Source organism: Cherax quadricarinatus, chromosome 66 (genome assembly GCF_038502225.1).
Source record: "Cherax quadricarinatus isolate ZL_2023a chromosome 66, ASM3850222v1, whole genome shotgun sequence".
Classification (NCBI taxonomy): domain Eukaryota; kingdom Metazoa; phylum Arthropoda; class Malacostraca; order Decapoda; family Parastacidae; genus Cherax; species Cherax quadricarinatus.
The window spans coordinates 15,047,100-15,060,354 of NC_091357.1; the positions used below are offsets into that span (position 1 = coordinate 15,047,100).

Consider the following 13,255-nt stretch of genomic DNA (forward strand, 5'->3'; position numbering starts at 1 on the left):
TGTGCATTTAGCCGAACAAGGAAAGTGGGTATCTGGTGCTTATGCGGGCTGCCCAGAAGGTACCTTTACCCTGAAGATGATTCTGCAGCACCCCATCCCGTCCTACGTAGTTATGGAGGACTTTAAAACACAGGTACTAGTGTCGTAAGCTGGGCAGAGGCGTACATGCCGCCTCTGTGGGGCGTACAGTCATATGGCAGCAGTGTGTGGGAAGCAGAGACGGGCACACGAGTCAGTTGGTGAAGCACCTGTTCACGAGACAGAGGTGGTCATTGAGGGCCCATGGCATGCAGGAGTACAGGGTTGTCTGTGGAGTGAAGTGGTTGAGGAGATCATGGCTGAGTCAAGCAAGGGCAAGGCGTGTCAAGCAAGGGCAAGAGTTGTGGATGAGTGGAACAAACTCCCAAGTACAGTTATAGAGGCCAGAACGTTGTGTAGCTTTAAAAATAGGTTGGATAAATACATGAGTGGATGTGGGTGGGTGAGAGTTGGACCTGATTAGCTTGTGCTACCAGGTCGGTTGCCGTGTTCCTCCCTTACGTCAATGTGACCTGACCTGACCTGGTTGGGTGCATTAGCTTAAGCCGGTAGGAGACTTGGACCTGCCTCGCATGGGCCAGTAGGCCTTCTGCAGTGTTCCTTCGTTCTTATGTTCTTAACTTAAGAACATAAGAACGAAGGAACACTGCAGAAGGCCTACTGGCCCATGCGAGGCAGGTCCAAGTCTCCTACCGGCTTAAGCCAATGCACCCAACCTAGTCAGGTCAGGTCACATTGACTTAAGGGAGGAACACGGCAACCGACCTGGTAGCACAAGCTATCAGGTCTAACTCACACCCACCCACATCTACTCATGTATTTATCCAACCTATTTTTAAAGCTACACAACGTTCTGGCCTCTATAACGGTACTTGGGAGTTTGTTCCACTCATCCACAACTCTATTACCAAACCAGTACTTTCCTATATCCTTCCTGAATCTGAATTTTTCCAACTTAAAACCATTGCTGCGAGTCCTGTCTAGGCTAGATATTTTCAGCACACTATTTACATCCCCTTTATTTATTCCTGTCTTCCATTTATACACCTCAATCATATCCCCCCTAATTCTACGTCTTTCTAGAGAGTGCAGTTTCAGGGCCCTTAGTCTATCCTCATAGGGAAGGTTTCTGATACATGGGATCAACTTTGTCATCCTCCTTTGTACATTTTCCAGAGAATTTATATCCATTCTGTAATACGGTGACCAAAACTGTGCAGCATAATCTAAATGAGGCCTAACCAAGGATGTATAGAGTTGAAGAACAACCTGAGGACTCCTATTATTTATGCTTCTTGATATGAAGCCAAGGATTCTATTAGCTTTATTGCGAACACTTATGCACTGTTGTCTTGGTTTCAGATTACTGCTAACCAGAACTCCTAAATCTTTTTCGCAATCCGTAATATTAAGATCTACATTATTTAGTTTATATGTGGCATGGTTATTGTCCTGTCCAACATTTAGAACTTTGCATTTGTCTATATTAAACTGCATCTGCCACTTCTCCGACCACTGCATCAGTCTATTCAAATCTTCCTGGAGTGCTCGAATGTCCTCGTCAGAATGAATTCGACGGCCTATTTTGGTGTCATCGGCAAACTTGCCGATGTCGCTCTTTATGCCCTCATCTATGTCGTTTATGTAGATTGTGAACAGCAGGGGGCCCAACACTGACCCCTGTGGAACACCGCTCGTGACACTTCCCCACTCTGATTTCTCCCCATTTATGCAAACTCTCTGCTGCCTATTTGTCAACCATGCCTCTATCCAGGAAAAAATTTCTCCTATTCCATGTGCTTTAATTTTCCTCAATAGTCTCTGATGTGGGACCCTGTCAAAAGCCTTACTGAAGTCCATATACACTATCATATTCATTACCATGATCTACCTCCTCAAATACCTTAGTGAAAAAAGTTAATAAATTCGTAAGGCAGGAACGCCCCTTTGTAAAACCATGCTGAGATTCGTTGATTAATTTATGCTTTTCAAGGTGGCTACGAACTGCCTCGGCAATTATTGATTCCATAAATTTTCCCACTATGGAGGTTAGGCTTATTGGTCTATAGTTCGAAGCTAAGGACCTGTCACCTGTTTTGAAAATAGGTATCACATTTGCCATTTTCCACTTATCTGGCACCATGCCAGTTTGAAGTGATATGTTGAAAAGATTAGCCAAAGGTGTGCTAAGCTCCTCTTTACATTCCTTTAGAACCCTTGCATACAGTTCATCAGGGCCTGGGGATTTGTTAGGTTTTAATTTATCTATTTGCCTAAGGACCATGTCACTTGTGACCCTAATAGTGCACAGTTTATTATCGTCCTGTTCTACATAATTTATCATTACTGGAATATCGCTGGTATCCTCCTGTGTAAAAACTGAGAGGAAGTATGTGTTAAAAATTCTACACATTTCCTTATCACTGTCAGTGAGCTGACCCGAGGAACTTTTGAGTGGGCCTATCTTGTCCCTGATCTTACTTCTGTATACCTGAAAGAATCCTTTTGGGTTAGTCTTCGATTCTCTTGCAACTTTAACCTCATAATCTCGTTTTGCTTTTCTAATTCCCTTTTTTATTTCTCTCTTTAACTGAATATATCGATTTCTCAATTGCCCCTCTCCTCTTTTGATTTGCCTATATATGCCTCTCTTTTGACCAATCAGATATTTTAATCTATTGTTCATCCATTTAGGATCATTTTTGTTTGATCTGATTTCCCTATTTGGAACATAATTTGACTGAGCAGCTAGAACTATGCCCTGGAAAGCATCATATCGGCAACCATCACCACCTACCTGACCCTTAGTCAGGTCATTCCAGTTCAGCCCACCTAAGTAATTTTTCAGTCCTATGAAATCAGCCAAGCGAAAGTCAGGGACGGAGACTTGATTGCCATTATTAGGGGAATTCCATGATATATTAAAACTGAGTGATTTGTGATCACTTTCCCCAAGCTCATCATTAACCTCAAGATTATTAATTAGTGTTTCCCTACTGGCAAGAACCAAGTCAAGGAGGTTATTTCCTCTAGTTGGCTCTGTCACAAACTGTTTTAAAAAACAATCCTGGATCGTATCAAGAAAGTCACCTGACTCTAAATTTCCTGTCAAATTGCTCCAGTCAATCTGTCTATAGTTGAAATCTCCCATTAGCTTGAAAGCTGCACTACTCCTCTGACTCAAGCTTGACTTTCATCGACCTGTCCCCCGAGAGTTTATCGCTGCTCCCCCCCCCCCCCCATTCAAACAATTTGTTTTACATGCCTACACATTTACCCAGATAAAATTTCCCATAACTTGGGGAATGCTAAGCAATCAGGTTTGATCCAAGGAAGGGTAGGGTACTTGCAACTGCTTGTATCAAGATACCTTCACTAGTACACACACACACACCCCTTGAAGGGCATCCAAATTTAACATGAAGGTTATGATCATTATCCTAAGACATAATTTTCCCTACACTTCCACGCCTCTTATAGCACACTAGGCTAACAACCAACACTATGGGTTATCTAACTAGTTAGAGGCCTGCCGTATACCAGTTTCCTAACACATTATATGCTATCCTGAATTCATAACCTACCTTACTTGCCAGTTATGGCTGGCATCCTAGGTACAACCTGAGGACTACCACATTCAAGCCCCCACACTCTACCTCTATTTTTCTGGGTTTCTAACCCAGCAGGGTTAATAATCCTATTCTCACTAATACCAATCTAAATCACCCGCTCCCCTAACTATACTCATCAATATCAGACATTAGTGAATCCTTTCTGCCGACTAACACTTCACTTCAGATCACAGAGGTTTCCAGTATTTTCATCATTAACGTCTGCAGCCAGAAGCGTTAGACTTCACTACTTACAAACTATCAAACCAACTTTAATTCTGAACGCTAATACTTTTATATTCATACGAACCTGAACGCCGCTTAAATTTTCCAAAATGATGAAATTGTGTGAACTCAATGAATCAATATTTAACTCTGCACAGTTTGGCCAAAGGCATAAAATACGTAGAACACACACCACAACCACTACCCAAAGCCCGAAACCCACCAACATCCCCACAGAAACCACGTACAATAACAAATTCCACAGTGGAAATAAGTCAGTCTGACTTTTTTGGGTTATCCCAGGTTCTCTACACATATGCTGCTATGTATGATAATCTATGTGACTATTTGTGTATACCTGAATAAACTTACTTACTCAGCTTCTGAAGGTCGTTGGTGGGTTCCAAGGCCCACAGTTTTACGTAACTTACGCTTTCGGGGGAGATTACTCTCCCCTGCTATATGCATTCATAATTCATATAGCAGATTCTCCAGTTCTATACCTTACCTATCCTACTTAACACCACCAAATACACTAAGTTATTTTGATAGAAACTAAATAATTGTAGACCTACAAAGTGTTTATATATATATATATATATATATATATATATATATATATATATATATATATATATATATATATATATATATATATATATATATATATATATATATATATATATATATATTATATATATATATATATATATATATATATATATATATATTATATATATATATATATATATATATATATATATATATATATATATATATATATATATATACACACACACACACACACACACCACAACTATGCAGCATTCTCCAGGTATTGGCCTTACTAATTTGCAGAGCAGTGGCGGCGCAAGGGGGGAGGAAGGGAGGTAAAGGTAGGATTAAGGGGGTCTAGGTAAAAGCAATGGGGTCTAGGTAAAAATCAAGGGGGGTCTAGATAAAATCAAGGGGAGTTTAGGTAAGATCAAGGGGGTCTAGGTAAGATCATGGCTTAGCGCTTCTTTTTGATTATAATAATAATAATAGGTAAGATCAATTAGTCTACAAAGTCTCTAAATATATGCTGTATAATCAAATTTTAAAACAAATGCTCTTCTTCCCCCAAGACGCTCATAATTCAGACTCGAGTCGTAAGCGCTAAACCCATAAGGCTATAATACTGAAAACATTTTTGGGACTTCAAAGCATAAAATTACTTGGCCAGGCCCTCTACAACCCTACTGAAAATAAGATGTGGTTAATTCCACATTTCTAAGGAACTGTTATTGATTTTTCCGGCTATATTCTGCCTAAGGAAAACTTATCCCGTCATGTGAAGCTAAAATTTTGGCTGTGTAGTTTTAAAAATAGGTTAGACAAATGAGTGGGTGAGAGTTGAACCTGCCTAACATGAGCCAATAGGCCTGCTTCAGTGCTCATTTCTTGTCTTAATAATGGATATGCCTGATTTAATAGGCTTTCCTTACACCCGGCATCGAGACCTCTGCAATTACCCTCACCACACTAAACTATCTCAGTATAATTATTAACCCAGTAGATTAATACAATTACACAATCAAGTCAGGATGACTGATATTTTTATTAGGGCATTTATACTCCCCCAGGATGCGACTCCTACCAGTAGACCTGCTGCAGTGTTCCTCCGTTCTTAAGTGAACTGTGCCAATGGACATAAGGGAAAAAAACATACCACGGGTGGGGTTTGAACCCGCTATCAGAGTGGAGTTTCGAGACACACTGATCGCGGGTTCAAACCCCACCCTTGGTATGGTTTGTTTGCAATCGTGTCATTACGATTTCGTGAGTCATGATATAGGGGAACATGCCCACTTGTGCCCAGGATCGAATTCCGGTTCTTCAGTTGATGCCACTACCGAGCCATGATATACCACTGACACATTTCATCTCGGCTTTCTACAATCTTGCAGGATGGGTATAGACTGAATAATAAAGATATTACATCAACTAAAACTTATTTAAATCTAACTAGTCTTCAGTTCTAAGCTTTACAACCCATTGCTCCAATTTTTTTCCACCCCAAATATCATAATCATGGGGGAGCGCTAAACCCATAGGATTATACAGCGCATGGGGGGTGGGGTGGAAGGCATTCAGGCTCAATTCAGAGAACTGGAGCACAGATCCAGTTCCCTAGATCAAGAACCCCTCAACAGCGTCAAGGAACCTCTCTTGAAGGGCCACCCCATTCAAGGTAACCTATAGAATACATTCCTCACTATTTCCTGACCAGATATTTCATCTGGTCAGGAGATAAGCTAATACTTCCCACTAAGCTACTTTTGATATCAATTGCTTACCAACTACCCTATACTCTCCCCACCACCTTCCCACCTAATACAATTACTATCTACCTCAATAAACAAACTTTAGTGGACTTATAACCTGAAAATACCTTAGAAGTGGGCCCTGCTCACCTCTAACGTCGTCTCCAATGGAGACCATTTACTAGTGTGGTTGTCTCCACCCCTCAGACTGGTCAAAGTTGCCGTGTTGATCAATGTTGCAGCAGACACAGCCAGACACAGCACTCCTCAGTTACTACACCTGAAACAAAACACATTCACATTATAACTATGAACATTACTTACATTTATAGGCAAACATTACCATGTAATATAAACTAGCAACATTACTGACTGATATACCCATTAATGTTTAACAGTAAAGCTATCTTTTTCTTTAATAAATATTTCTTTCATATAAACCTATGACTAATAATTTGTTTACATGAAAGTCTCTATATGGATCACAAGGCGCAAGTTTTGGATCAAGAGACCTTCACTAAGTTATTTTTCAATAACTGAAAAAATAGCCCAGAACTGGATACATAATTATGAGTTATGTAACGCCTAGTGTGAGAGTTATTGTTTGATCAGAGTAAGGGGAGTAGCTCAAGTTCCTAGCATCAAAACCCCTGCACTAAGGTCAATCACCGCTTCCCCCCTCTAAGACATTAAACCCCGAAGAAAATTAAATTACGGCTATTAAAATATTAATAATTTGGTGACCAAACTGGTGGTGGGGACCAGGAGCTGCAGCTCAACTCTGCTGTTGTACTGACAAATACGTCACCAGACAATACTTACGTTATTTAGGTGTATTAAATGGATGAGGAAGCGGTAAAGCCGGCGGGGGTGGCAGGAGGAGGAGCAGCACGTCTCTCCTATACAACCACTGAAGTTCAACTGGCTTTTAGTGGCCTTGAGGTTGGTCACTGTCCTGACCTTCTATAACACCATCACTGATAACCTGACTAACTTTGACTACCACCATTCGATGGCATTACTACACCCTCACTATCAGTACTACTCATGGAGAAGCGCTCAACCCGTGGGGGTCATGAACCACCTGGAAGGATAAGCTCACTCCCAGGTTAGGAGTAGGGGTAGGGGTAGGGGTCGGCCTAGGAAATGTTGGAGGGTGGGGGTAAAAGAGGTTTTATGTGCAAGGGACTTGGACTTCCAGCAAGCGTGCATCAGCGTGTTAGATAGGAGTGAATGGAGACAAATGGTTTTTAGGACTTGACGTACTGTTGGAGTGTGAGTAAGGTAACATTTATGAAGGGATTCAGGGAAACCGGCAGGCCGGAGTTGATTCCTGGAGATGGGAAGTACAGTGTCGGCACTCAGAAGGAGGGGTGTTAATGTTGCAGTTTTACAACTCTAGTGTAAGCACGCCTCTGGCAAGACAGTGATAGAGTGAATGATGGTGGTGGGAAACGGCCGATGTGTTAATAAGAACAAATTTTTTTTTTTTCAGAAGACCCAGTATGCCACGGAAAATTCAGTTGTCAGGAGCTCAGAAAAGAAAGATTTCCAAAGAATCAAGTGCAAAAATAACAAAAAGACACAATACCGTGACTGGAACGATACACAAATAACCCGCACATAAAAGAGAGAAGCTTACGACGACGTTTCGGTGTGACTTTGTCAATGGTCCAAGTCGGACCGAAACGTCGTCGTAAGCTTCTCTCTTTTATGTGCGGGTTATTTGTGAATCAAGTGCAAGAAATGCTGCGGTCTTGGCAAAGAAAACGCCTTACAGAATTTTTCTCTGCTTCCATAGTGGGAAAACAGAAGCTAATAATGAAGAACCAGTACCACTGCTAGATGATGTTTCTTTTGAGGACCCACCCGCATTACCAAGTACATCTGCAGAAAGTAAAAGGAACATGCCAAATCAAGATAGTAAAGGTGATGAATCACCACAACAGTAGGGGGGGGGGGGGAAGGCGGATCAGCGGTCTCTCAAAGGATGCCGCCTTTTCACACCTATCTGATAATGACCCTTCTGGTCCCGTGCCGCGCGCCCACCCGCCCTACGCCGCCCCTGCAGCGCCTTCTGCAGCGTCCGCCGGATCGACCCCGCTCCCCGAATTTTTTCCGATTTTTTCGAATTTTTTTTAAATTTCATTTTTTGTGTACCTCATCTCCTCGGATCAACACCCTCCCCCCCACACCTCCCACAATCCACTTCCATCTCCCATACCCTCTACTTCCTTGGATCAAGACCTCCCTCTCCATCCCCCCAAATATTTTCGATTTTTTTCGATTTTCTTATGATCTCTAATTCCTCGGATCAACACCTCTCTCACCCACACCTCCCACTTCCACCCCATCCCAAAATCCCTGCTTCACCTCCTCGGATCAAGATTTACCCTCCATCTCCCCCCACACACCTCCCACCCCCACTCCCATCTCTCATCCCCTCTATGCCCAAATGTTCCTGCTTCACTTCTTCAGATCAAGACCTCCCTCTCCACCCCCCCCCCAAAAAAAAAAAAAAAAAAAATTTTAATTTTCTTATATTCTCCACTTCCTCGGATCAAGTTTTGAGGTTCCCCCTATGGGTACCCCTCCCACTTCCATCTCTCCATACCCTCTAAACCCAATATTTCTCCTCCACTTCCTTGGATCAAGACCTACATCCCCCCCAAAAATTCCATTTTCTTGTATTCTCTAACTCCTCGGATCAAGATTTACCCTCCATCTCCCCCCCACACCACCTACCACCCACTTCCATCTCTCATACCATCTAATCCCAATATTCCTGCTCCATCTCCTTGGATCAACTTTTTCTCGATATTAATGATACAAAGATTTGAGCTACTCCCCATCCCCTTGGATCAACACCTCCATCTCCCCCACACCTCCCACCACCCACTTCCATCTCCCATACCCTCTAAATCCAATATTCCTGCTCCATCTCCTTGGATCAAGACCTCCCTCACACCCCCTCACCACCCACTAAACTCAATATCCCTGCTCCACTTCCTCAAATCAAGACCTCCCTCTCCATCTCCCCCCCCCAAAAAAAATCCATTTTTTTGTAATCTCCAACTCCTCGGATCAACACCTCTCTCTCACCCACACCTCCCATTTCCACCCCATCCCAAAATCCCTGATTCACCTCCTCGGATCAAGATCACCCTCCTTGGATTAACTTTTCTCGATATCAATAATACAAAGATTTTCTCTCCACTTCCTTGGATCAAATTTTTGGGTCTTCTCTATGCAGGTCTAAACAAGTAACTTCCTCGTATGCATGACGTCACCCCACCTGTGTTTACTCAGCAGTCAGTGACGTCACGTGATGACCTCACACACACAAGCCAACAGGATGAATCAGGTCTGTCACCATAACAACCTCAACAACCCACAACTTATAACTTTTTTTTCGGCATCTCAAGTTCAACAACAATACCCACAACCCGCATCATTTTCCATTTTATTTCACAATTTTTCCCCTTTCGATACAAATTTTTTTCATAAATTACACTAATACATATTTTCACTCTTAACAGGATAAGAACATAAGAACGAAGGAACACTGCAGAAGGCCTACTGGCCAATGCGAGGCAGGTCCAAGTCTCCTACCGGCTTAAGCCAATGCACCCAACCTAGTCTTTACTTTCATATTGTCGGTATTTTATACCTTTCTTGCACAACTTGTCAGACACTGCAACATCATGGAATCTTGGTTCAGAGGACATCTACAAGACCTTCTTCACGGCTGCTACAACTAACCCATCTCTTTGGGAAGGACCTACTTCCACTGGGGAATCCCGCCTACCAGTGACTGCCCTCGTCTGCTGCCCGTTCCTTCCACTGACGCCTATATAAACGTCAGTCTTCTTGCCTTTGCTCCAGATTCTCCTCCACCACGATGCTGTGAACACTAACTCCAAGGCCGAGGGACTGATTACCTCATCTTTTGTATATAGTTCTACTGTCTTCCTATTATGTCCTAGAATCTGTATTGATAAAGCCACTGGATGGCGAAACGTCTACAATAAAGATATCCAGATGTTGCACATGTGTCTTAACTTTCATCTAGTCAGGTCAGGTCACATTGACTTAAGGGAGGAACACGGCAACCGACCTGGTAGCACAAGCTATCAGGTCCAACTCACACCCACCCACATCCACTCATGTATTTATCCAACCTATTTTTAAAGCTACACAACGTTCTGGCCTCTATAACTGTACTCGGGAGTTTGGTATAAACCTTGGTAATAAATACCGACAAGTTGGTTTAGAAAGACACGTAAGCAAACACTATGACATATTTATTAGAAAACGTTTCGGTCCTGGGACCTTCATCACTTCTAACATACAGAACGAACGAACGAACGAAATTTCAGGTAAGATCCCAAATGGGATGAGCGGGGAAGACGGGACAGACGAAGAATAGTGCTGGAGAGGAGTGTTCTTAGTCGTAGAAATAGAGCCAGGGCTTAACCCAGCAGCAAAGGCGATCGTGGGACAGATATTGAAAAGAGAAATTCCGGTTCTTCTGTTGGGACTCCGGTGGGGTGAGCTGGGAGTAAGGGACTTGCGAACTTTAGAGCTAGAGAGGAGTGCAGAACTGAGTCATGTCTTAACCCAAAAAAGCTAAGGCGAACGTGGGTCAGAGAATGGTACCTGTCTTAGAAGGTACCTGTCAGCGGATCTAAGGTTATTTGTAAGTAGGGTTAGGAGCAGGATCATGCAAGGAGTAGAAAAGGTTGTGTTGGTTTGTGGGTCTGCGAATGTCTTCGTCAAGGAGAGAGGTCCAGTAGTCATGTCGTGTCTCAAGATTGTCTATCTGTCTGTCACTGAGCCTCTTCCAGTACAGATTCAGCGCAGGGACGTCTAGCTGGGCATGGAGAGACTCGCTTGTGGCGAAGTCCTCCCATCTGACATCAAGCACCCAGCGCAGCGCCTTGTTCTGGACACGCTGCAGTTTAAGTAAGTTTGTTTTTGCTGCAAGAGAGAGGGCTAAAGGAGAGTAAGTTATCAGAGGACGTATTAGGGATTTGTATAGGTGTAGTTTGGTGCGTTGAGAGGCATGTTTCAGCTTGTAGAGGCCCGCAAGGGCCTTACTAGCTATTGCATGCCTTGAGTGAATGTGTCCGTGTAAACGAAGAAGGTAGTCAAGATTAACGCCAAGGACAGTGACAGATTGTGTGATAGGGAAGTAAGTGCGGGTGTCAGCTGTTCTGAGTTCGACAGGTAATGGAGGTTCACGTTTCCTGTAGTTAAAATACGTTGCTGGATTTTGCTGCATTGGTTTTGATCCTCCATTTTTGTTCCCAGATGGCTATCCTGTCAACCTCATTTTGTGTTTTGTGTGTGAGTGTATCTATATTGGCATGAGTGATAAGTTGTGTAATGTCGTCTGCATAGGCTAGTGTGATGGAGTTGTGGTGTATAGGTGTTGGAATGTCGTTAGTGTATAAAATGTAGAGGGTAGGGGAAAGGACAGATCCCTGGGGTACTCCAGCATTTAGTGTGAAGTAGTCAGAGTAACAGCCTTGGAATTTGATTCTCATGGTACGGCCGTCTAGGAAGTTGCAGAGGAGTTTACGAGTATTGAGAGGCAGGTTGAAGTTAGTGCAGAGTTTGTACTTGAGCCCCTCGTGCCACACAGTGTCAAAAGCTTTTTCAACGTCTTTTGCAACCAGGGCTGTCCTGTTTCTTTGTTTTGTGTTTATGTGGATGTAGTTGAGAATGATGTTAATGGCATCCTGTGTGGATCTGTGTGTTCTGAAGCCCATGTCTCTCCCTGTTGGAACTGTTAACATACAGAGGTAGAAAGGCATTATATATAGGCGGAGAGTGAGGTGTGACGCACGTGACCTCAGAAATGTCATAAGAACATAAGAATGGAGGAACACTGTAGAAGGCCTACTGGCCCATGCGAGGAAGGTCCTTATCAAAACAACCTCTGTATCATGTATGCCATTGATACTTAAGCACCACCAACCCAACAACACAGGATTCACATGATTTCATCGTCTACCCGTCCTCATCATAGGCAGAGGTTGTTTTGATAAGGACCTGCCTCGCATGGGCCAGTAGGCCTTCTACAGTGTTCCTCCATTCTTATGTTCTTATGACATTCCTCAGGTCACGTGCGTCACACCTCACTCTCCGCCTATATATAATGCCTTTCTACCTTTCTACTTATGGACGACACTGCAATGAACACATTACGGGACCGTCAATTCATCATATCACCGTCTCCCTCCTTGCTGGCGAAACGTTCAGTTTTTGTTAAACAATTGGATAAGATAATCACATCTATTCCAACGGATGAACTGAAGACCTCTATCGAAGACCAAAACACCTGGGCCTCTGTAGACACCATCACACGAATTCCCAATGCCTCATCTATGATCAAAATCACCTTTTCAAACATAGATATGGCTACCCAAGTACTCGCTAATGGACTAGCTATCTCATATTACCACATACATCCACGCCACATTGAACCTGAACGTTTTGCCCATGTCTCTCCCTGTTGGAACTGTTACTCTTATCAACATTCAACAAAGGACTGCCCCATTAAAGACAAAAAGTTCTGTTCTACCTGTGGAAAAGAAGGTCATAACTTCAAAGCCTGCACCACCACCAATGCCACTCCAACATGTCTTAACTGCAAGGGTACTCATCATACCCTTGCAGCAAAATGCCCACTACGAAAAGAAGTAATGTCGAAAAAAATTAAAGAAGAAACCAAGAAGAATAGTCCCAAATCGCCGACATACACCGCCATTTCAAAACTCCAGTCGGACACCACCAGAATTCTACAAGCCACACAGCAGTCATCTCTATCCAGCAATTCCCTTTCTGCACTCCCTGACGCTGCTCCCTCTAAGGTGTTGTACTGCATGATGTATGCACACCTTGCAAATGCAGCAAACCCAGGTACATTCAACACTACAATTAACGAACTATTCCGTCTTAACAACATGCCGTCATTCAACTTTCCTGACTCGCCAACGTCACAGGACTTCCTCAAGATTATCCCAAACATCGCTAACTTCACATCAACTTCAGGCCCAAATCCTAACT

At 43.0% G+C, this 13,255-nt stretch overlaps 1 protein-coding gene across 2 annotated transcripts in view; it reads right to left on the reverse strand.

The window, feature by feature from the left end:
• The window catches only part of LOC128704107 (zinc finger protein 99-like), a 137,185-nt gene extending 130,034 nt beyond the window's left edge, over positions 1-7,151 (reverse strand). For both annotated transcript variants that reach the window (XM_070099116.1, XM_070099115.1), the window contains exons 1-2: positions 7,004-7,151; positions 6,332-6,461 (exon numbers count right to left, since the gene is read on the reverse strand). The gene's annotated coding sequence lies outside the window, so the exon portion shown is untranslated. The remainder of the gene's footprint in view (positions 1-6,331; positions 6,462-7,003) is intronic.
• Positions 7,152-13,255: the final 6,104 nt, after the last annotated feature.